General features: G+C 50.4%; 1 protein-coding gene across 4 annotated transcripts in view; it reads left to right on the plus strand.

Annotated features, from left to right (window-relative positions):
- Positions 1-23,848, plus strand: part of DLG4 (discs large MAGUK scaffold protein 4) — a 121,345-nt gene that overhangs the window by 39,930 nt on the left and 57,567 nt on the right. Inside the window, exon 1 of one of the 4 annotated variants that reach the window (XM_063138638.1) lies at positions 17,852-17,963. The exons of the other annotated variants lie outside the window; for them this stretch is intronic. The gene's annotated coding sequence lies outside the window, so the exon portion shown is untranslated. Of the gene's footprint in view, positions 1-17,851; positions 17,964-23,848 lie in introns of those variants that run through there. 4 annotated transcript variants of the gene reach the window in all.

Raw genomic sequence — 23,848 nt, forward strand, 5'->3', positions numbered from 1 at the left:
AGGGCCGCCCCCTATCTTTAACCCTTCCTTACCCCCACCCCCACAGCAACAGGTCCAGAAAATAGAGGGGAGGGGTGTATGTGGGCCGGGGGGGGGGGGAGAGAGGGTGACAGATGTATTTATGGATCAACTTCCAGGAGCTGCCAAGAGACACCCCGCACCCTCCCCAATACACGATCTCTTGCCCTCAACCTGCGTGTGTGTGTGTTGGGGGGGGCGTTATTAGACACAAACCTAAATATTGTTCCCAAGCCCAAATAATCAAGGCATCTTGGGTTCCTCGCACCTGCCAGACCTCAGGGGGGGGGGGGGGAAATACTAATACGAATACTAATACTACTACTACTAATAATAATAACATCTCAATAAATTATAATTTAAACATTGCAACAGTATTATTCATATTGTTAAAATGCTTTGGGGTGTGATGGCCATTCAGGCTCGGTCTCCTCTGCCCCCAAATGTCTCTGGAAGCCCCAACGCCAGAATCCGGTTCTGACAGTGCCAATTCCCACGTTGTTACTTGCAGCTTCGTCCCCCCCCCCACAACAGCAAGCCCTACCCCCCCAACACAACCCCCACCCCCACCCCACCCTAAATGCTTCGGCATCCCCAAATTCCAAAGTATAATTCTGTGTCTGCCTCCCTGGGAAGTCACCTCCATCTGATAACATTCTCTCCCCAGACAGACGCTCTGGAAGTGTCCCCTTTGAGCTCCCCCCAAAACCCCCAACGGTCTCTCAACCCCCTCTCTATGCTAGTTTCCTGGAGACCGGCCTTATCTCCCTTCCAGCCCAATATAGTTCATCACCACCACCCATCCAAGGTTTTTGGCCAGTTTTCTTCTCTACAACCCCCCCTCATCCCTCACTGAATGCCTCCCAGTTCTGGGGTTCTTCCTCCCCGCTCCTCTAGTTCCAGTCAACTCACATAATTTATACCCTAAACCGTCCTTATGCTCAGCGCCAATGCAAAGGATGACCCTTTGGGGTGGCGGGTGGCAGGGGGACGGAAGGCCTGTAGGTTATTCCTTTCCTTCCTCTAAAATAATTGATTGATTGATTGATTGATTGATTGCATTTTTATACCGCCCAATAGCTGAAGCGCTCTGGGTGGTTCGCAGAAATTAATGTTTTCCCTACATGGCACTCCCACAAACAGCATTTCCCCATAGCGTAACCAGAGACCTTGGGAGCCCCAAATTTCATCTCCAGCCTCCCCACACACCCCACCCCCAAAGCCGTTGCTGCATTTCCCCAAGACCCAAGTCACTGTGTATACGAAATGCCTCGGTTTCCCCGTCGGCAATTCCCCCCCCCCGCCTGAGGTGTCTGTGCTACTATAGCGGAAATGTAAAAATTAGTTTGAAGGCTGACCTGTAACTTAAAACACTTTGCTGCCTGTGTAATCTGTAACATTAATAAGAATAGGGTGACCCTATGAAAAGGAGGGCAGGACTTCTGTATCTTTAACAGTTGCATAGAAAAGGGAATTTCAGCAGCTGTCATTTTCATATATATGGGAACCTGGTGAAATTCCCTCTTTATTACAACAGTTAAAGGTGCAGGAGCTATACTAGAGTGACCAGATTTAAAAGAGGGCAGGGCTCCTGCAGCTTTAACAGTGGTGATGAAGAGGAAATTTCACCAGGTTCCCCATATATATGAAAATGACACTTGCTGAAATTCCCTTTTCAATACAACTGTTAAAGATACAGGAGCCCTGTCCTCCTTTTCATAGGATCACCCTAAATAAGAAGCCATTTATTATCAGTCCCCATTCATTCCCAATGTGTCTGTAGCTACTTGCTGACTGCTAGAAACTCTTGCTGGTTATTCATATTGGTGAACAGTCGCTTTCAGCTGTTGTTAATGGGGGGTGGGGTGGGGAAGAGAATGTTTTATTTCTTTTATGTCCCGTTTCTTTTTACCATCCTTCTGCCAATAGGGAATCGGTCTTGTCTCCCATATCATTCAAGTTTCTGGTACTCATAGGGAAAACACTAGGATGTTGCATAAATGCTGGTGTGCGTCTGTCACCACCCACCCTAAGTATGCTCAGTGTCCCAGACTATCAGAATGCGAACTTTTCCCCCTGATATGAAAGATAATGATTTTCCAGAATTATTTCCCCCCCCCCTCTGAATTGCTACTGACAACGGATATGGCATAACCGCAGAAATATAGCAGCTTCTTCATCATTTCAGATAACACTGAAAGTCCTTTGAGACTTTAAAAAAAAGTACTCTGAACTTTGCTCAGATGACTGGTGAATGTGTGTTTTGGGCTGAAAGAAAATGTTTCCAATGACCAAATACATTATATATAAAATCACAAAAGTTCACAGAAGTGCGTATGTATGTAGCATTGGTGGGTGTGAGATAGTAAGAGGTGTTTTTTTTTTAAGAGTTTGACTTCTATCTATAATAAGGATTTTTTTAAAAAATCCCTTCAGAGGAATGAAAGCTATTTCTGATTTTAACTAAAAAGTTGTACAGGTGACCATATGAAAAGGAGGACAGGGCTCCTGTATCTTTAACAGTTGCATTGAAAAGGGAATTTCAGCAGGTGTCATTTGTATATAGGGAGAACCTGGTGAAACTTCCTCTTCATCACCACAGTTAAAGCTGCAGGTGCCCTGCCCTCTTTTAAATCTGGTCCCTCTAGTATAGCTCCTGCAGCTTTAACTGTGGTGATGAAGAGGGAATTTCACCAGGTGCTGCGTGCATACAAATGAAATTCCTGCTGAAATTCCCTTTTCTATGCAACTGTTAAAGATACAGGAGCCCGGTCCTCCTTTTCATAGGGTCACCCTAAAAGTTTATATGGACTTATCTCAAATATTTTTAAGCTTCTTGATTGAGACTTTAACATTACCAAGTCTACATTTTTTTTCTGTTGATAGATTCTCCTTGATTTGTAGAAAATGTTCAGAATTCTCCAATGTTACAGAATAATATTTAATGGCATCTACTTTAAGTAGGACAGGAATAACACAGCTTGTTTGTGCCCATTTCTTTCCCAATTTCACTAGTGAGCAGGGCCTTTGGCCTACCTCATGATCAGCCGAGGCACGGAGACTAGCACTTAAAATCTTTCACTCTATGGTATTATGGCCTGGCTTGTATATAATGCTAAACCAGCGTGTGGTTTGTTGAAATCTAGCTTGTTGTTGTGTTCGTGGCCACCCCACAAATAAACAGTGGTTTGTTTTAAGCAGATACAAAGTGCAAAGGCAAGCCATCGTTTGTCGTTAGCTTTAGAAAGTCAGGTTTGTTCAAACCGCGGCTTGTTGTGATGTCTGAACCGAGAAACGTGGCTTATTCCTGGCTTGTTTGTGCAGCTGTCCATCCTGAAACAGAGGTGCCCAGCAAGAGCAGCCTGAAAATGAAACCACTTTGAACTTTGGCAAAACGAGCAGCAGAGAAGCAAGCCAGATTTAAGGAAACATTGGCATGACAATTCAAGTTAAAACAATAGTGCATGGTTAAAACAAACCATGGTTTAGCATTACTGAAATAACTGAAACAACTGGGCATGTTGAGCCTGGAGAAGAGAAGATTGAGGGGAGACATGATAGAACTCTTCAAAGACTTGAAAGGTTGTCACACAGAGGAGGGCCAGGATCTCTTCTCGATCCTCCCAGAGTGCAGGACACGGAATAACGGGCTCAAGTTACAGGAAGCCATATTCCAGCTGGACCTCAGGAAAAACTTCCTGACTGTTAGAGCAGTACGACAATGGAATCAGTTACCTGTGGAGGTTGTGGGCTCTCCCACACTAGAGGCCTTCAAGAGGCAGCTGGACAAGCATCTGTCAGGGATGCTTTAGGGTGGATTCCTGCATTGAGCAGGGGGTTGGACTAGATGGCCTTTTAGGACCCTTCCAACTCTGCTATTCTATGATTCTATGATTCTTTATGAACAAACCATTGGGCAAATTTCCACAACATGACAGCCTACGGTAGGTTATTTCACCCATGGTGAGGCTGGCCCTTTCTACACCTACGATCCCGGACTTACCTGCTTCGGGGATCATCACCCTCAGTCCACATGGGCCGTGCGGCATCCTGGGTGTCGTGCCTGTTGCGGCAGCCATTATTTTTAAAAGAGGAAGAGCTGGAACATACTTGCGCTTCAGCGAAAATTGAAGTAAAAAAAAAAAAAGGCCTGCTCCCCACCCGACCCCCGATGGCACTGGACTCCCCCTGACTCGGCTCCTTCTGTCCGACTCCCGCTACTCACAGGGAGGAGGGAAGAAGCCGGGATGGGCACCCACACTGCCTGCGGTCCTGGGGATCATCCTGGGACCACAGGTAAAACTGGGATAACTGAGGTCTCAGTTATCCTGGGTAGATGGAGGGATCATCCCTCCCTGCTCCCGGGATCCCCTGTGCATCATTTGGAGTGGACGTGTAGCGATGACCCTTGGAAAAATGGACGATGTAGTACTGCGGGTTGTTGTATCCTGTGAACCCAGCCGTTGTGTTGTGTCATGTGAGCTCTCATATAACCCACAGTGGCTAGGTTTACATGAACATTCCTACATGACTTAGGGTCATGCAGGGGGTTGGACTTGATGGCCTTGTAGGCCCCTTCCAACTCTGCTATTCTATGATTCTATGATTCTATGATCTATTTTAGGGTTTAGGGTCTGTTTTAGGGTTGTTTAAACCTCATCTAACAGCAGCTCATTATGGGTTAAACAATCACGGTGGGTTGTTTAATCGTGCAAACCAGGTCATTCTCTCTCACTCTCTCTCATTTAAACACTAATCTACTAAACATTTTGTCTTCACTTCTGTTATTTTCGTTTCAAATACCCTATCCAATATCTCCTTATATCTTTCTTGAATTAATTTGCTTAATCCATCTTATTCTATCTTTTCTCTCTTCCATCATCTTCTATAGTTTTCTGAAATACTTGTTCAATAATTTTAATCGCCCCCCAATCTTTTCCTCAAACTCCTCCTGCAGGGCTTTTGTGAGGCTAAGTTTGATGTCCTAAGTGCTTACAACAGGTGGAATATCTTCTTCTTCTTCTTCTTCTTCTTCTTCTTCTTCTTCTTCTTCTTCTTCTTCTTCTTCTTCTTCTTCTTCTTCTCCTCCTCCTCCTCCTCCTCCTCCTCCTTCCAATTCCAATTCTTCTTTCTGTCTTAGTCAATAGACAATATTCTTTGCGTGTTCCATTCTATATTTCTGTCACCTGCCCTTCGTAAATCAGCAACTTTATTGTATCCCTATTTTTGCCTTTTAGGGAAATGTTTAATCTAACGTACCTGTGTGTCCGCCATCTTCCTGCCTTCCTGCCCTGCAGAAGTCAGATTATTTAGGTTCGTTAGATTAGATGCATCAGTAGTTTCATATCTGTGCATGAACATATGCATTTACCTTTCGCTCCCCGTATGCAGATAGTGGCCTTGCTTGTACATAACACTAAGCCATGGTTTGTTGAAATCTGGCTTGTTGTTATGCCCAAACCAGTCCCCCGCCAACCCTCCCCACCCATGGTTTGTGAAGCAGCTACAAAGCACGAAGAGAAGCCATGGTTTGTTGGTGGCTTGTGGAATCTGGCTTGCTGAAACTTTGGCTAGTTGTAATGTTTGTATCCAGAACCGTGGCTGATCCCTGGCTTGTTTGCACTGCTGTCCACCCTGAAACAAAGGCGCCCAGCAAGAGTGGTCTGGAAATGAAACTGTTCTGAAAGTTGGCAAAATAGGTGGGAGAGAAACAAATCAAAAATAAGGAAAAGAAGCCACGGTTTGTTTGCTCGTCTGCGAGACAATGCATGGCTAAAGCGACAAACCAAGGTTAACATAAACCATGGCTTAGCGTTCCGTGTTACTAAACCTGCTTGCATTGCAGCCGTTCTATAAGAAGTACAACAACCAGGTCCATTGCAAGATTTAAACTTTTTAAAAGTTTTTCTTTTTAAACCAAAAAGAAAAAAAAAGGCCCTGTTACAGTCTGTTTATTCACACACCCTCCTTAAGACGCCAGTGGTGTGGAGTCATGAATACAGCATACAGCAAATAAAGAAGAGCTGATAGCAACGTATGTGTTGGGGGACAGGGGAGACCAGGCAGCCAGCTTGGGTGTGAAGTCACGCGTGCTACACGGCCTGCCAGAGTGCCCCTATTTGCTCCTGTGCAAAGACAGGGAATAATGTGCCTTCCAGGGGGTTGAGTTACAGGCGAATGAGCGCGGGTTTCAAGTCTGCTTCCAGCCTCCCACTGGGGAATTTTATTTTACTAGCTGTACTGTAGCATATCTTAAAGTTTATTAACTAAATATCATCGCGGGGGCGCAGGCTGCTTGGAGGCTGCCAATACAGCAGACCGGGGGGGGGCATGGAGGTTGGGGGAGGGGGAGCAGGTGTCCCTCTCTCCCCGGGGTTCCTGTCAGCCTTGGGCTGCCCGCCCAGCTCGCATGAGATTAGGCCGGGGCCTGGGCTTGCAGCAGGCGAGGGGCCTCCCACCTGGCCACCAAGGGCCCCGGCCGTGCCTCGCTCATGCTCCGGACCGTGGCGCTGCCCCCTTCATGGGGGTGGGGGGGTGGGAAGTGAAAAGGCAGAAAGGGAGGAAGGATTACCTTGGAAAGCCCGGAGGAGTCGGGCGAGGGGCTTAGCAACCTGTATCGGCTGACGTTGCACGTTGTTACTGTTGCTTAGCAACCTGTATCAGCTGAAGCCTTTGCGGAAACATACCACACACATATATATATATATATATATATATATATATATATATATATATTTGTTTATCTATTTGTTACAACTATATCCCTCCACGGAGCCCAAGGTGGCAGGCATGATGCTTCTCCTCCCCATTTCATCCTCATAACAACAACCCTGTGAGGTAGGTTAGGCTGAGCATCGGTGACTGGCTTGAACTCACCCAGTGGGTTTCATGGCCGAGGAGGATTTGAACCCGGGTCTGTGCAGCCCCAGTCCAACAAGCTGAACAAGTGGGATAGGGCCCTACCATACAAACCCAGATGTCCACGCCCTCAAAAAAGGTGCTGAGGGCGCGCCTAGCACCTAGCGGGCATCCGTGTGACATCCGTGTGACACAGCACTGGCCTGACCCGACGTGGGCACCGTCCGTCAGGAAGTCCTTGAGCGCAAGCCCTGGGTTGACCTGTGTTTTTCAAATGGACGCCAACCTGTCCCCCTCAGCACTCCTGATTCCTGATTGCTTCTCTTCCACGCAGCTTAAACGTTGTTTTCTGTTCTCACTTTAATCCCAAATCCACTAACAAGGACAATTGAGCTTATCCCGACTCTCTCGCATGGATGACGAGGCCGGTGCGGCCCACTCGGGGGCTCACTGATCCCCTTCGGCCTTTACGCTGTCCCCCGGTCACCTCTGGCGGAGGGTGCGCCTCACGTCGAGTTGAAGAGGCCAGTACAGAGGAGGTGGCATCACATTAGGGGCCTTTATCTATCACTACCTACCTCATCAGGCTGAGCTTGGGGCCTAATGGTTAGAGCCTTTGACTGTGTTATAGAACATAAGAACATCAGAAGAGCCCTGATGCTGGATCAGACCCAGGGTCCATCTAGTCCAGCACTCTGTTCACACTGTGGCCAACCAGCCATCAGCCAGGGACCCACAAGGCAGGACATGGTGCAACAGCACCCTCCGACCCATGTTCCCCAGCAACTGGTGCACACAGGCTTACTGCCTTGAATACTGGAGGACTAGTAGCCATTGACACCCTTCTCCTCCAGGAAAGTCTATGTGTGTGTGTCTTCCTCTCTCTGTGTGATCTTTCTTTCAACGCCTTATTCAGCAACCCACAGTGCCTTGAACTTGGATGTGTGAACGGGCTCCCTTCCAAAGAACTGCATAGTTTGTGAGGCTCTGAGTTAACGTGGCAGGTCCCTCCAGCTGGGACTTTCCAGATGCATTGGTTTGCAACTCCCAGAATGGCCATGCCGGCTGGGAATGATGGGAATTGTAGTCCAACACATCAACATCCAAGGCCTTCCTCCGAATGCCTCCTCCGAAGTCTCGGAAGGTGGCAATGAGGGAGAGGGCTTTCTCCGTGGTGGCCCCTCAGTTACGGAGCGATCTCCCCACAGAGTCCCACCTGGCACCAGCACAGTCTTTTCAGTGCCAGGTTAAGGGCGCCCTCTACTCCCAGGCATTTATCGGCATACGGTCAGGCATTTAAGTCAGCTGTCTTTATCCAGTCTAGTTTCTTACTGAAATTGAGCTGTATAAATTGTTTTAAATGTTGCATGTTAAAAAAAATGTTATGCTCTGTTTTATTACCTTGCACTGTATTTGTGGTTTGTAATTTTTCCGTGAACCGCCCAGGGAGCATTGGCTACCAGGCAGAATAGAAATTAAATTAATGCTAATGCTAATATTAGTAATAATTATGTGAATAATAATGTGGGGAGGGGCTCCGTAGCAGAGGCCCTGATTTGCAGGCTGAAGGTGCCCGGTTCAGGCCCTGGTGGCATCGCCATGAAATGGATCAGGGTAGCAGGCATTGGTTCCCTGTGTTCCTAATCCAAAAGTTCTCAGAATCCCCGTTCAGACATGCGTGACGGCAGCAGGTTTTGTGTTCATTCAGTGGTGTAGTGCCGTTAAAATGGCTTGGCTTATATGATCACTGCAGGGCAGCATCCCTTAAGCTGGTAGCCTCGAGATGTGTTGGACTGCAACCCCCATCATTCCCAGCTAGCCAATGGCCCTGCTGGTTGGGAATGATGTGACTTGTAGTCCAACACATCCAGAGACCACCAGGCTGGGGAAGCCCACCTTGGGGGCTTGAGTAAGGAGATCCATACTGTGCCGTTGTGTCGCTGTTTGTGCGGAAGTGCAGATGAAGCGGCGTCCTTTGATTGTGTAGTGGTACAACATGTCACGGCGGGGCTGCGTTTGCGTACTTGCGGTCTGGATACTGCTGCGTGTGGCTGGTTTTTGTGGGTGTACAGCTGTGTGGGAGATACAGCTGCTTCTCCGTGGCCTGCTCTGCCGGAGGAAGAAGGGGGTGTAGCCGTCTCTTGTCTCCCCGGGGAGAGGGGTGGGTTGAATCTCTGATTAACCCAAAGGATTAATGAGCTTAGAATAGCCCACGCAGACCACGACTGGCCGACACAGCTGTAGGGAGGAAGGACAGAGGAAGGAGGAAATAGTTGGCAACTCTGGAGAAGGGTGATTTAAACCCTCTGTTGCCTGAATCTCACAGAGACGGGCCTGGCGGTATGTATTCGTTGATTTAGCAAAAGGCTCTTTGCACGTGCTCAGAGACACTTTTTTCTCCAGCTGTCCTGCAGGTTCAGACAAATGAATTAGAAAATTAGCACCAGTGTGTGATGGCAGAGTGAGCGTCTGGAATGTGATGGACCAGGGGCTTAATTTGAGATGGGGGCCCCAATCCCTCCCCATCTCCTTGAATACAATGCATTGTATTCCATGTTAGTCCTACTTAGAGTAGATTCATTGAAATGAATGCGACTTGAGATAGTTGTAACTTCAGCCCCATTCATTTCAATGGGTCTACTCTAAGTAGCACTGTTTATTAATTAATTTAATTTCTGTACCACCTCATAGATGAAGCTCTCTAGGTGTTTCACAAAAATCAAAACCATGAAGTACAGCTTAAAGTATAAACTATGGAAACTTAAACCACAATATAAAAGTACAACCAGGATAAAACTGAGCAGCAATGCAGAGATTTAAAACACAGAGTTAAAATAGCAGAGTTAAAAGACTAGGACGGTAAAATGCTAAAATACTGGGGAAATAAAAGGGTTTTCACCTGGCTCCCAAAGGAGTGCAACTTCAGAAGAGCCCTGATGCTGGATCAGGCCAAGGGTCCATCTAGCACTCTGTTCACGCAGTGGCCAACCAGCCGTCACCAGGGACCGACAAAGCAGGACTTGAGTGCAACAGCAACCTCCCCCCCATGTTCCCCAGCAACTGGTGCACACAGGCTTGCTGCCTCGGATACTGGAGGTAGCACATAACCATCAGGCCTACAAGCCATGGATAGCCTTCTCCTCCAGGAATTTATCCAGCCCCATTTTAAAGCTACCCAAATTGGTGGCCATCACTACATCTGGTGGTAGTGAGTTCCATAGTTTAACTCTGCACTGTGTGAAGAAGTCCTTCCTTTTATTTGTCCTGATTTTCCCACCAATCAGCTTCATGGGGTGACCCCGGGTTCTAGTATTATGGGAGAAGGAGAAAAATGTTTCCCTCTCCACATTCTCCACACCATGCATACTTTTGTACACCACTATCATGTCTCCCCTCAGCCTCCTTTCCCTCCCTCCCCAGCTGAACAATTCCAGCTGTTGTAACCTTCCCTCATAGGGGATTTGCTCCAGCCCCTGGATCATTTTAGTTGCCCTTTTTTGCACTCCCCCCCCCAGAACTGCTGGCTGGGGGATCTTGGGAGCTGTAGTCCAAAACATCTGGAGGGCACCAGGTTGGGGAAGGCTGCTGTATAGGGAGGTGGCCCTCTGCATAGTACTGGGAAATGTGTGTGCGGAAGGTGTGGGAACAATGGATTGAAGATGCTCACAAATCACCAGCCATGGTGCAATCCTCTCTCTTAAGAGAGGATGGAGGGGAGACATGAGAGCACTCTTCAAAGACTTGAAAGGTTGTCACACAGAGGAGGGCCAGGATCTCTTCTTGATCCTCCCAGAGTGCAGGACACGGAATAATGGGCTCAAGTTAAAGGAGGCCAGATTCCGGCTGGACAACAGGAAAAACTTCCTGATTGTTAGAGCAGTACGACAATGGAATCAGCTACCTAGGGAGGTTGTGGGCTCTCCCACACTAGAGGCCTTCAAGAGGCAGCTGGACAACCATCTGTCAGGGATGCTTTAGGGTGGATTCCTGCATTGAGCAGGGGGTTGGACTTGATGGCCTTGTAGGCCCCTTCCAACTCTGCGATTCTATGATTCTATAAATTTCACATTCAGTGAACTCAGCATTGTAAACACTGCTGCAGGCAAAGACAAAGATCCAGCCTATTGACACACCCTCCAGCGCCATATCACTGAATGGGGAAATTTTGACTGGGGAGCAGTATATAAGTATTGTAAATATTGTAAATATCACGGGGGTTAAGCCAGCTGGTCTGTGTTCAGAAGACACTTTAAACCACAGCTATGGTGAATAAGGCCTTTTGCTTTATTCACCATAGTTAAAGCCGTGGTTTAAGGAGTCTTCTGAACTGGGCCAAAGTGTCACTTAGTCCCACATTAAGGTTTTAATACTAGATTTAAAACGCCGAATTCTCTTTTTGACTGCTGCTGCTTGCAGAACGTTAGATCTCAACTATCTACCTGCTAAGATGTAATAAAAGTTTTCTCTGAACTAAGTAGGCAAAAGGGATGAAGTTTTTCAGGGTTTTCTCTTTCCACCTAGCATCTGTTTAAAGTCCAGCTCATTGTTTTTGGAAGCAGGTTCTGCCCGCTGCAAAATGCATCCCAACTCCACTCAGTCGTTGGCAAAGTATTTTGCCAAGTGTTTTTGCATTGATGTAACAGACCAGGGCCTGGGCATTGCAAATTCCCACCTGAGTTTGTGAACAGGTGTAAGGGCACCTCGTGATTGGCCAATGTTGCTGTCCTTGGGGGCACGAAAAGGTGCATATCTCCGCAGAGGCCAGGGTGGGGATGGTGAGAATCTGAATTCACCACCAGCTGAGTTGAAAGCAGAGGAGGATGGGTACTGTATTTCCACTAGGGATGTGCTCCGCTTCTAATCAGACCGGCGAATTAGAAGCGGAGCGGGGTGCTTCGCCTCCCCTTAAAGCGGAGGCGAAGAGGATTGGGGGGCCAGTGGAGCACTGCGAAGAGGATCGAGGTGAAGGCGGATCCTTCACCTCGATCCAGAGCTCCGCAAGAAAGGTAAGTGGGGTTTACCCGGCCCTGCCGGTGTTGCTGTCGCCCATGCGGCGACAGCGGCAGGGCCCGGTAAACCCCCTTGCGGCCTAGACTTCCTGGTTGAGCCACGGGCTCAATTGAAGAAGCCAAGGGACCGCGGACGGACGCAGGTAAGGGAGAGGAGGGAGGGGGGCCTTACCTGGCGCCACTCCCCTCCACTGCGGAGCTCCGATTCAGTGCCGGAGCTCCGCAGCGAAGAGGAGAGGACTATGGGCAGAGCTGCACGGAGCGGAGCGGGCCGATCCAAAATTTTTGGATCGGCCCGCGGGGCGGAGCGGGGGGTCCGTGCACACCCCTAATTTCCACACTCCTGCTCTGGTGAGGAATTATGATCCTTAACATCTTGTTTAGTGTTTTAGAGTAGACTTTGCCAACCTGACACCCTCGAGAGGCGATGGACCACAACTCCCATAATTCCCAGCCAGCATGGCCATGGCTGGGGATGATGGGGGGTTGCAAGTTAGCATCCTTGGAGGGCGCCAGCTTGGCAAAGGGCTGGCTGGAGCTTATGGGAGTTGCAATCTAATGCATCTGGAGTGCACCAGACTGAGGAAGTCTTTTTTCAAGGGTCCAAAGTGGGTGATGCCAAGATTCCTTGCGACCGCTTTGTAAGCAGGCCGTCATGTAAGACTCCCCCCTTCCCCCACCCCCGTATTGCAGGTGAGGTGGCTGAAGCTGCAGGTGGCTTGCCTTGTGGTAGCCAGGAGAGGCATTCCCATCCCAGGACCTCTTCTAAAATCCATAGCATAGTCTCTGTCGCCTTGCTGCCCTAACATAGGGTGACCATATGAAAAGGAGGGCAGGGCTCCTGTATCTTTAACAGTAATATAGAAAAGGGGATTTCAGCAGGTGTCAATTGAAGAGGGTGAGATTCCCTCTTCATCACAACAGTTAAAGCTGCAGAAGCCCTGCCCTCTTTTGCTATCTGGCCACTCTACTACAGCTAGTGTAGCTTTAACTGTTGTGATGAAGAGGGAATTTCACCCTCTTCAATTGACACCTGCTGAAATTCCCTTTTTTACAGTACTGTTAAAGATACAGCAGCCCTGTCCTCCTTTTCATATGGTCACCCTACCCTAACACTGAAGTCCAAATGAGAAGGTGGAGAAGGGGCTGGGAAGAATTGGGCAGTGGTGAGGTGACAAGGCCAAACTGGTGCCAAGTTCTACATCTAGGAAATAGAAACCAAAGGCAGTTACAAGATGGGGGATTCTTGGCTCAGCAATACTAGAAACGAGAAGGATCTTGGAATTGTTGTAGATCACAAGCTGAATATGAGCCAACAGTGCGATATGGCTGCAAGAAAGGCAAATGCTGTTTTGGGCTGCATTAATAGAAGTATAGCTTCCAAATCGCATGAGGTACTGGTTCCTCTCTATTCGGCCCTGGTTAGGCCTCATCTAGAGTATTGTGTCCAGTTCTGGGCTCCACACTTCAAGAAGGATGCAGACAAGCTGGAGCGTGTTCAGAGGAGGGCAACCAGGATGATCAGGGGTCTGGAAGCAAAGCCCTATGAAGAGAGACTGAAATAACTGGGCAGGTTTAGCTTGGAGAAGAGAAGATGGAGGGGAGACATGATAGCACTCTTCAAATACTTAAAAGGTTGTCACACAGAGGAGGGTTAGGATGTCTTCTCAATCCTCCCAGAGTGCAGGACACGGAATAATGGGCTCAAGTGACAGGAAGCCAGAGTCCGTCTGGACATCAGGAAAAACTTCCTGACTGTTAGAGCAGTACGACAATGGAACCAGTGACCTAGGGAGGTTGTGGGCTATCGCACACTCGAGGCCTTCAAGAGGCAGCTGGACAACCCTCTGTCAGGGATGCTTTAGGGTGGATTCCTGCATTGAGCAGGGGGTTGGACTCGATGGCCTTGTAGGCCCCTTCCAACTCTACCATTCTATGGTTCAGGCCCAGACAGAGGGCCCGAGTTTATATAGGACTCTGAGCCAAGTGGCCTGAGCACTAATCCCTGCCGCTTTCCCGGCTTGTGAGGACAGCGCTGCGTTTGGACTCTGTGATCATCACTGGAGGACAAGCGCGCTGTAGCTGGGCAGTTGGTGCCCCCTGCAGGACCAGCACTAGGACAGCGCGTCTCCTCTGCCCAGCAGCTTGGCCCAACCCTGTGGACTGCAGCTCTTTTGAGGAACTTCTGTGGAAACAGACACCCCTTCCAAGGCACTCCCCAGCCCACCCTGGGTGCAGTTATGATGACACACGCCCCTCCATCGTGCATAACAAACTCCTCTGTGTTTATCTGTGATTTTCTGTGATTTTGAACAGTCTTCCAAGCTAACGAGGGAGACCCAATTTGACACGTTTCTAATAAGGAATACATGCAAGCCCAGAGTTTGTAATTCCGGATGGGAACCCCGCCTGACTTTATGTTGGACCCGTGGAGGCGGGTGACTCCTATATCAGTTGAGTGGTGAATGTGCTCCAGCTTTAAGTCAGAATTGTAAAGGAGCGATCCAAGGTGCTTTGCCGCCCCACTGACATCGGAGCCACCAGCCTCCACTGCCTTTGATGCATTGGTTTAAATTGAGGCGTATCAAATTCTACACCAGGGGGTCTCCGTGTGTGTGTGTGTGTGTGTGTCTTTGTATTTTCAAACCTCGACGAATATGAATCAGAGGAAAGATGTTACATGTAATCTTTGGTGTGGGGGTGATGCCATTCTCATAGATGTAGTCCAGTAGTCAAACATCTGTTTTGCAGGCAGAAGGATTTTAGTTTTCTAAAGGATTTTGCAGGGAGGCAGCGGCAATTCTCCTCTCTAAAATGAGTACAACATGCACACACGCGCACACATCACAGTAACAACCACCACCCCGAAAATAAAACTTCCCTTTAAATAAAAATTACTAATATTTTAATTTCCAGAACAGTTAGTCAGGTTAGCCTTTTGCAGCAAAAATAACGAAGAATTCTGTGGCAACTTAAAGACTAACAAGTTTATTCTGGCACAAACTTTCATTTCCCAGTTCATCAGATGCATGAATTATTTTAATATATACATGGATAGATTGTACACTTCCCGGAGAAGTGTCATTTAAAAGTGCAACTAATAAGTGAATACACACGAAAACTATAGGTGACGGAACAGTCTTTTCCAGCTTCCTGCTCTCCAGCTGGTTGGTGGGGGGAGGGGGGAGTTGGTCGTGCTGGCTGGGGATGATAGAAGTGTAGGTGTGTAGTCTGACACATCTGGAGTGCGCCAGATTGGGGAAGACAGTGACAGAGGATGTGGCAAGCAGACGAGACATTTGCACTTGGCATGGGCCCAGCCAGCATGAAATTCTGTGGTCTCCTCCGCCACCGGCCACACTTTCTTCTCTGGCATCTGCTGTTCTAATCCTATTGTGGATGTGAATATTTCTGATTAAGCCGTCCGAGGCGTTGTCTACAAGGTTTTATCTGCGGGCAAAGCCAGCTGGCTGCTTGCAAAGGAAGGGGGTTTCCAGGGAAGGAGCAGAGGCCGCAGAAAAGCTGATGGTCTCACGTGTGGTTTTCTTTGAATACGTTTATATCACATGCTAAACTGAGCTCAAAGCAACCTAATTCGTTCCAAAGGAACATAGAAATAAACTGTTCTATCCGATAAACATAGCAATATATCGAAAAACAATTCCATGGCAATTAGACCAGGGTTCGGCAACGTCAGGCAGTCCTGGGGCTAGTTCCCCCCTCCCTCCCCCCCCCGGCAGTCATGGCCCCGCACTTTTGAAAAGTTGTGTTTTTTAAACATTGTGGTTTCCCACTGAAATTCAGAGGCAAACTGCAATGGAGATTTAGAACAGACGCTTTTAGCTTGAAAACGAGCTTAATTTCTCCATTCTACACCTCTGTAACAATTTGCCCCTGATTTGGGGAGGGAAACGGCAACTTTGAAAGAACTTTTTTTCCGGTTAAAAAGAAATAAAATAGGCATGGAGTCTAAAACCGGAGTCAAGAGTAACAACGGAGGCAGAGAGGCAGGAGTAAACACAGGAGAAGCGATATGTGGTTGCAGTGGGACTTCTCAGGCTTTTCCCCCTGTCTAAACATGCTTAGGGTTGCGCTCTCAGCCAATGAATAACATTGTGTGTCATATTGTGGGGTATTGAATTGTCTTGGTTTTAAGTGTTGGCTTGGAATCTAAAGAGGTTCCATCTGGAAGCAGAGGCAGAAACAGACGCGGGGGCTTGGTGTGCATCCACGGACAGGATGTGGTGGTGCCAGGTGAGGCGGAATCCTAGAATAGTAGAGTTGGAAGGGGTCTGTGAGGCCATCAAGTCCAGCCCCCTCCATTGATGGAGAGCGAGAAACTGGGAATGGGTGAGGAGGGTCTTTTTCGTTCAGATGGACGGGTGGTTCAAAGAGATTGGGAAGGATGAAGTGGGGAACAGATGAGTGAAAGGATGTGCATGGATCATAGAATAGTAGAATTGGAAGGGGCCTAAAAGGCCGTCGAGTCCAACCCCCTGATCAATGCGAGGTCCTGCCAATGCTTCCTTCCTGGCCCACCACCACCCTAGAATCATAGAATGGCAGAGTTGGAAGGGGCCTACAAGGACATCGAGTCCAACCCCCCACTCAATGCAGGAATCCACCCTAAAGCATCCCTGACAGATGGTTGTCCAGCTGCCTCTTGAAGGCCTCTAGTGTGGGAGAGCCCACAACCTCCCTAGGTAACTGATTCCATTGTCGTACTGCTCTAACAGTCAGGAAGTTTTTCCTGATGTCCAGCTGGAATCTGGCTTCCTTTAACTTGAGCCCGTTATTCCATGTCCTGCACTCTGGGAGGATCGAGAAGAGATCCTGGCCCTCCTCTGTGTGACAACCTTTTAAGTCTTTGAAGAGTGCTCTCATGTCTCGCCTGACTCTTCTGTTCTCCAGGCTAAACATGCCCAGTTCTTTCCGGCTCTCTTCATAGGGCTTTGAAGTCAGGTGAGTTGATGAGGCAGGAACCTCTCCTGGGGAGGGTGAAGAGCTGGGAGCCACAGCTAAGCTCATAAAGGCCAAATTGCGGAGGCCGGCCCACAGCTGGGGAAACCCAGGGCTTCCATCTCTGGGGACTGGCTACCTGTGAATGCTAGAGATTGGAGTGGGGTGTGCGTGCGTGTCTTTTGCCTTCATGGCTGGCTACTGTAGTGAATCAGTTGCTGGCCACGCACGGTGATCCAGCCGCAGGGCTCTCTGGAGGGCGGCCTTAGATGGATCCTTCTTCGGAGGCAGCCCTGGCACCTCTGAAGGGGGCTGGTTGCCCGGGCAGCCTTCCTCACCTTGGTACCCTCCAGATGCACGGGAAAACAACAGCTCCCATTATACCTGACCCTGGCCGCAGCTGGCTGGCGGACCATGGGAGTTTGAGTCCACCACAGGCGGAGGGCTGGCGTGCAATTTCTAAAGCGGTTTTCCCCAATAGTTCCACATGTGTTGGAACTCCAACAACCATCATTCCCGACCGTGGGCCCTGCTGACTGGGGACGATGGGCGTCGGAATCCGTCTGGACAGCACCAGGTTGGGGGAAGGCTAGGGCCCTGCCCTGCCGCGGATGGAGAAGCGGGTGGGCGCGCCGGGGGCTGACCCGGACTGGAGGAGACCCCCCCCCAGTTCGAGTCTCGCGGCCCCGATCCGTGCAGGTGCCCGGCAGGCGCGGCTCGCCTTCTGCCCGGGAGGCTGGCCTTGCGAGGGGAGGGGGAGGAGGAGGAGGGAGGGAGGGGATTAGGGCGGAGGGGCGGGCGGACGGGCGGCGGCTGCAGCGGGGCCGGCCTGGCTTGCGGGCGGCGGCGGCGAGGGCGGAGCGCGGCGCAGGTGCGGGGCGGCGGCGGCGGCGGCGGCGGGGCGATGGCGAGCGGGCGGCGGCGGCGCTGGCCCTGGCCCGGCGGCGGCGGCGGCGGCGGCGCGTAGCCGATGGGGTCCGGCGGGCGGGGGGCGCGAGGGGGATGGGCCTGAACGGCGTGTCCCCCCCGTTCCGCAAGCTGGGCTGCTTCTCGCCCGTCCTCTGCCAGTGCAAGGTCACCTGCAGCAACCGGACCCTCTCGCTGGTCTTCGGCTGCAAGGTACGGAGCAGGGATCGGGCCCCGCCGCCGCCGCCGCCGCCGCGGCCGGGAGGGAGGGCAGGGACGGAGCGGGGGGCCCAGGGACCCCCACCCGCGGGGGGCGGCGGGGGAGCGGGCCAGGCGCGCGCCCGGAGGGGGGGTCGTGCGCCCAGCGCCGGGTCGTGGCCTGCTCGGCGCCGACCTCTCCGGCGGAGCCTCTCCTGGGGAGGCCCGCTGCGCCCTTGGCGCCTGCCTGCCTGCCTGCCTGCCTGCGCGCCCCCCGCCCGGGGTTCGCGCTCCGGCCACGGACCGGCGCGCTCCCGCCCAGGCTGCCTGCCTTGGCCTGAGCCGCGCCCCGGTTCCAGCGCCCCGGTCCTCCCCTGGGGCCTGGTCGCATCCTGCGCGGGCGCTGGGTGGGGCGGGCGGGGGAAATCCTCGCCGCCCAGCCCAGCCCCTGAAGGCCCTGCTGCCGCCGCGGCCTTCGAACCCAGGGCTTTGGCTGGGTCCCCCTCGCGGTGCGGGGCGTTGGGTTCCCGGGTGGGGTGGGGTGGGGTGGGGGTCCTCCGCCTTTCAGTGGACAGGGAAGAGCTTTTGTGGTGCTGATGCTGGGGAGGGGGGGAGGGGGGGGAGAAGATGCCCTGAGCCGACTTTAATCTTTGCCAGGCTGAGGCCGGCATCCTCGCAAAGTCCTGGCGTGCTGCTGAACCTGGGATTACGCTCTTTAATCTGCTGCTGCCTGCCTGAAGACGGGTTGCCATAAGGCTGCCGCGGGCCAAGAAAGGCTGAGAAAGAGCAGAGGAAGCAAGCCGGGGAGAGGTGGAAAAAGAACGAACCACACACCCCTAACCCTCCCTCCCCCACAACACGGCCTCCCCAAACCTTGCCCCAGGCTCACCCCCAGGAAGAGATGTCACCATGCCCCCCTCCCTATCCCCAATCTCCCCCCCCCTCCGCCTCTGCCTGACATCTTCTTTCCTCCTTGCAGCTGGAAAGAGAAGATCAAAGGAGAGAGAGGGGGGAGAGGGGAGGGGTCCCCAAGGTGCCAAGAGTGTGTTGTGTGAAAACATGGTGTGTGTGGGTGGGTGTGTTGCGGGTTGGCGCAACGCTCGAGGGCCCTCTGGCAGGCCAGGGGTGGGGGAGAGCATGGTGGAAGTGGGGGAGGACTGTTGAGGATTGGGGGTGGGGGTGGGCAGATGGGGAAACATTTTACGCTCAAGCCAAACCGGGGGGGGGGGGGGGAAACGGGACCAGCCAGCTAAAATCCTTGCACGTGGCTCTAGCCTTCATTGCGATAAGCCTTTCTTATTGCTTTGATACAGCTTTCTCGAACCCGTCAGCCTCCAGATGCGTGGGACTACAAGCCCCAGAATCCCCCAGCCAGCTCTGCTGGCTGGGGGATTCTGGGATTTGTAGCCCCACGCATCTGGAGGCTGCAAGATTCTCCTTTGGTGTCACCCCCAGCACCCTAGCGAGCTGCAAAACCCTCCTCGCTCTTTGGCTTGCCTGATTTCAGCCGGGGTTCAGGCCTGGCTTTGGCAGGAGGACAGCCTCGGTCACCCTGCACGGTGACCTATGTCGGGAGAGGGACAGCGGCACTGCGACTCCATTGATTCTCCTTGATCTCTCAATGGCTTCCGATACCATTGACCGTGGTATCCTTCTGGGACAACTGTCTGAGTTGGGAATGGGAGACACTGCATTGCAGTGGTTCCGCTCCTACTTGGTGGGTCGGCTCCAGAAGGTGGTGCTTGGGGGACATCGCTCGGCCCTGTGGATTCTCCAGTACGGGGTCCCGCAGGGGTCAGTCTTGTCCCCCAGGTTGTTCAATGTTTCCATGAAACCGTTGGGTGCGGTCATCCGGAGTTTTTGAGTGCGCTGTCATCGGTAAGCTGATGACACGCAGCTCTACTTCTCCTTCTCATCTTCATCAGGTGAGGCTGTGGATGTGCTGAACCGGTGCCTGGCTGTGACAATGGACTGGATGAGGGCTAATAAACTGAAGCTCAATCCAGACAAGACTGAGATGCTGTTAGTGGGTGGTTCTTCTGACCGGATGGAGGGTGTTCAATCTGTTTTGGATGGGGTTGCACTCCCCCTGAAGGAGCAGGGTCGTAGCTTGGGGATTCTCCTAGAACCATCTCTGTCCCTCGGTGGCCTCGGTGGCATGGAGTGCCTTCGACCAACTTTGGCTGGTGGCCCAGCTCCACCCCTATCTGGACAGGGATAACCTGGCTTCAGTTGTCCATACTCTGGTAACCTCCAAGTTAGATTACTGCATTGTACTCTACATAGGGCTGCCTTTGAAGACAGTTTGGAAGCTGCAGCTTGTGCAAAATGCAGCGTCCAGATTGATATCAGGAACCAGAAGGTTCAAACATGTAGGTCTGACTGTGGCCCGCTTATATTGGCTGCCTGTACATTTCCAAGCCCGATTCAAGGTGCTGATTTTGACCTATAAAGCCTTACACGGCTTGGGACCACAATACCTGACGGAACGCCTCTCCCGACATGAACCTACCCAAACACTACGCTCAACATCTAAGGTGCTCCTCTGGGTACCTACAAGGGAGAGGGCCTTTTCAGTGATGGCCTCCCAATTATGGAACGATCTCCCTGACGAGGCTTGCCTGGTGCCATCATTGTTATTTTTTCGGCACCAGGTCAAGACTTTTCTCCCAGGAATTTAACAGCATATGTTGAGTTTTTAACTGACCCAGAATAGTTATTTGAAACGGATATTGTATCCAATCTGTTTTTATGGTTTTAAACTTTGTATATTGGTTTTTAAATCTTCCATGTTTTTAATCTTCGTAAACTGCCCAGAGAGCTTCGGCTATGGGGCGGAATATAAATGTAATAAACAAGAATTTCCTCCCTAAGGCTTTGAACAGGTTCTAGTTCCTAGCCTCTTTTTGAAATCTGATCATTTGGACGCCATTTTACGTAAACTTTGTGCATAAGCATAATAGATGTTAAATTTCCTGCTTCTGAGCTTGGTTTCCTGGCATCATATCAAGCATCTGTTTATATTGTTCCGATTTTTTTTAAAAAAATATGGGGTACCTCAATACCCAAGGTTGTTTGGAGGTTAATTTGGGATCCTGTTCAGAACCATCCAGCATATGCTGAACAGCTTCCTCTTCTGCAGAGGTGAGGTTCTGTCGTAGCTTTATATAGGTTCAGAACAGCCAATGGCTGTCACCAATCAGAAGTCAGGGGTGTGGTTTGTGCCAGCGTATCAGGTCCTTCCACCAGGTTGTATGTGGGAAGATTTATCTTTGCAATCTTACAGCTGTACCGTGTTGATGGATGTTTCTGCATATGCCTGTACATACGAACTCATTTTATGTGTGGCAAATGATTTTGGGAAAAGTGGTTCCATGTTGGCTTTGTGATTAGATTTGTGAATTGCTGTGGTCTCTGCTGGACAGAATTTGGAATAGTCCTGGTTGGAGATTTGGCTTTTTCATTGGTTTACCAGCAGCCCCTGGCCAACGTCTTGGAGAAAGATGGTTTTATCTGTTAATTTCCTGGGATTGGTTATGTTGGCTTCTGGATGGCTTATCGATCCATATCTTTTTACGTTTCTCTTTATTTTGGTATTCAATAGCCTGCTCTTCAGCCCGAAAGAACTTTGGAGGGTTGAAGGCCGAATAATGGAATTTGATGGTCTGTAGATTGAGGACAGACAAAAGGAATGACTCCTTCACACAGTGCAAAGTTACACCGTGGAGCTCACTGCCACAGGATCCCATAATGGTCACCATCTTGGAAAACTTAAAAAGGGGGATTAGACCAATTCATGGCGGAGAAGGCTGTCAATGGCTAGTAATCCTGCGTGATGGCTATATATTACCTCCTGGATCAGAGACCGTGTCTCTCTCGATGCCAGATGTTGGGGAACATGGGTGGGAGGGTGCTGTTGCCTGGTGCCCTGCTTGTGAGCTTCTCTTTGGGGCAGCTGGTTGGCCACAGTGTGAACAAAATGCTTAAAAGCCATTTCCTCAAGTGAAGGGATGGCTACCTTGGTAGGGCTTTGCATGGCTTAAAGTCGCACCCTCCAGGAGTCCACAGATCGCTAGTTGATGTCGCGCGTGCCTACCTGCCCAGGTAAGGGCTGGGAGAGAGTTTTTGCCATTTTTGAGTAGGAAGCAGCACTCTGGATGCTTGCCTGCAAGAAACAGTCTTTGGGCATTGTGCAGGGCATGCTGTTTGCTTTGGGGCGACCCGACACGGCTTTCTGGGTGATTTTGCTTGCTTCTTCCTGCTCAACTTGCACAGTAATAAATAAAACATGATTACATCAAAAGTCTCCAGTTCACGCAGCTGCAGGACCCTCTGATGTCTGAGGCTTTGCTTGTAGAAATGTTTGGTTTTTCCTGTGTCTCTTGGTGTGTGTTTTGCAAAGCGTCTTTCCATGGACCGGCCTGGATGTGAGCCTTTCTGCTTGTCTTGCCTTCCTGCAACTCTGGCGCAGGTTTGGGGTGGGGTGGCAGTGGTGGTGGGGGAGGAGGAGGAGGAGGAGGAGAAACTCCTGTGCTAAGCAATTTCACAGTACAAGGTTTCTTGCGCTCTGTCGGATCTGCTAAACAGTCCCTCCCACAAACCCGTATTGTGTTTGCCCTCCGTTAATGCAACTTCTGTGTTCTGTCAAGGAGCCCTGTTCTCTGTCGGTGTGAGCGAGTGCCACTTTTGCTTTTATGGGATGACTCCCAGTCGCCATCCTGAGCTTCCTGCGGTGATCTGCGTTTCCCCTTTTTGAACAAGAAGCTGGATTGCATGTTCAAACTGGATTAGGCGGCAAATGCTGAGATTCTCTTGCGGCGATCGCCGTATTTGGCTTGTTTCCCAATGGGTTTTGATGCGCAGGCCTTCCTGCTTCCCACTCCGCAGGGCTGGCGGTCTTTTGGGGACTAAAGCAAGAGATGTCGAGAAACACTGGTTTAAAAGGGAGCTTAAAACCATCGTCTGCTTCGTGTGATGCTTTTTTTTTTGCAGTCATTGAGATGGATTTTAATTAAGGTGGTTATAAAATCTACAAGCGCTACTACCGTGCCTACCCCCAACATGCCTGTATTTCAGCCTTCTCCAACCTGGTGCCCTCCAGATGTGTTGGACTACAATTCCCATGATCCTGGGTATTGTAGTGCAGCACATCTAGAGGGTACCAAATTGGAAAATACAGAGGAATACAAGGAATATAAGGAAAAATATAAGGAATGCAGAACATTCTGGCTTATGAACACTTCCCAGTGTGATCAGCTGGAGCTAATGGTCATAGCTGACCTAGGCAAAGGACAAGTAGGAAGCTGCATAAATATGTTCCAATCGGTTTGCGTGTCTCAGGCGTGCGAGCTGTGCATCTGTGGGGTGCCCCCTTAACTCCCCAAACCTCTGACTCCCAGGTGGCCTGTTCCTGCTCTGTGTGAAGTGACCCCTACCCTCCCACCCAAAGAAATCTTCCCGTTCCCTCCCCAGAAGCCACACTGTTTGTAGTCTTTGTGTGGTGGAAGCTGTTGTGACATCATGGCAGTTCAGCCAATGGAAAAAAGGGAAGGGCTTTGTTTCAAGGTAGCTGCCGTGAATCTTCATAGAAACGAACCTGAATGGGAAGACTTCCAAGTCACAAGAACTGAAGCCAGGTAGTGGCAGAGAGCAGGAAGAGAGGGATATGGGTGGATGTGTAGCTCAGCAGCAGGTAAAAGATCTCCGGTTCAATCCCCGGCATCTCCAGGTAGGGCTTGAGAATATTCTGAGCTGAATGGATGGGATGGGATGAGATGTCTGAATGGAATGGATTGGAGGAGGAATAACCCTGACGGACAGGATTCTCCCCTTCCTTTAAAAAAAGAAAAGGGGGAAAAAAGAACCTTGTCCATTTAATATTCCCATTTCAGATTTTCCAG

The sequence above is a fragment of the Elgaria multicarinata genome, chromosome 11 (assembly GCF_023053635.1).
Source record: "Elgaria multicarinata webbii isolate HBS135686 ecotype San Diego chromosome 11, rElgMul1.1.pri, whole genome shotgun sequence".
Lineage (NCBI taxonomy): Eukaryota > Metazoa > Chordata > Lepidosauria > Squamata > Anguidae > Elgaria > Elgaria multicarinata.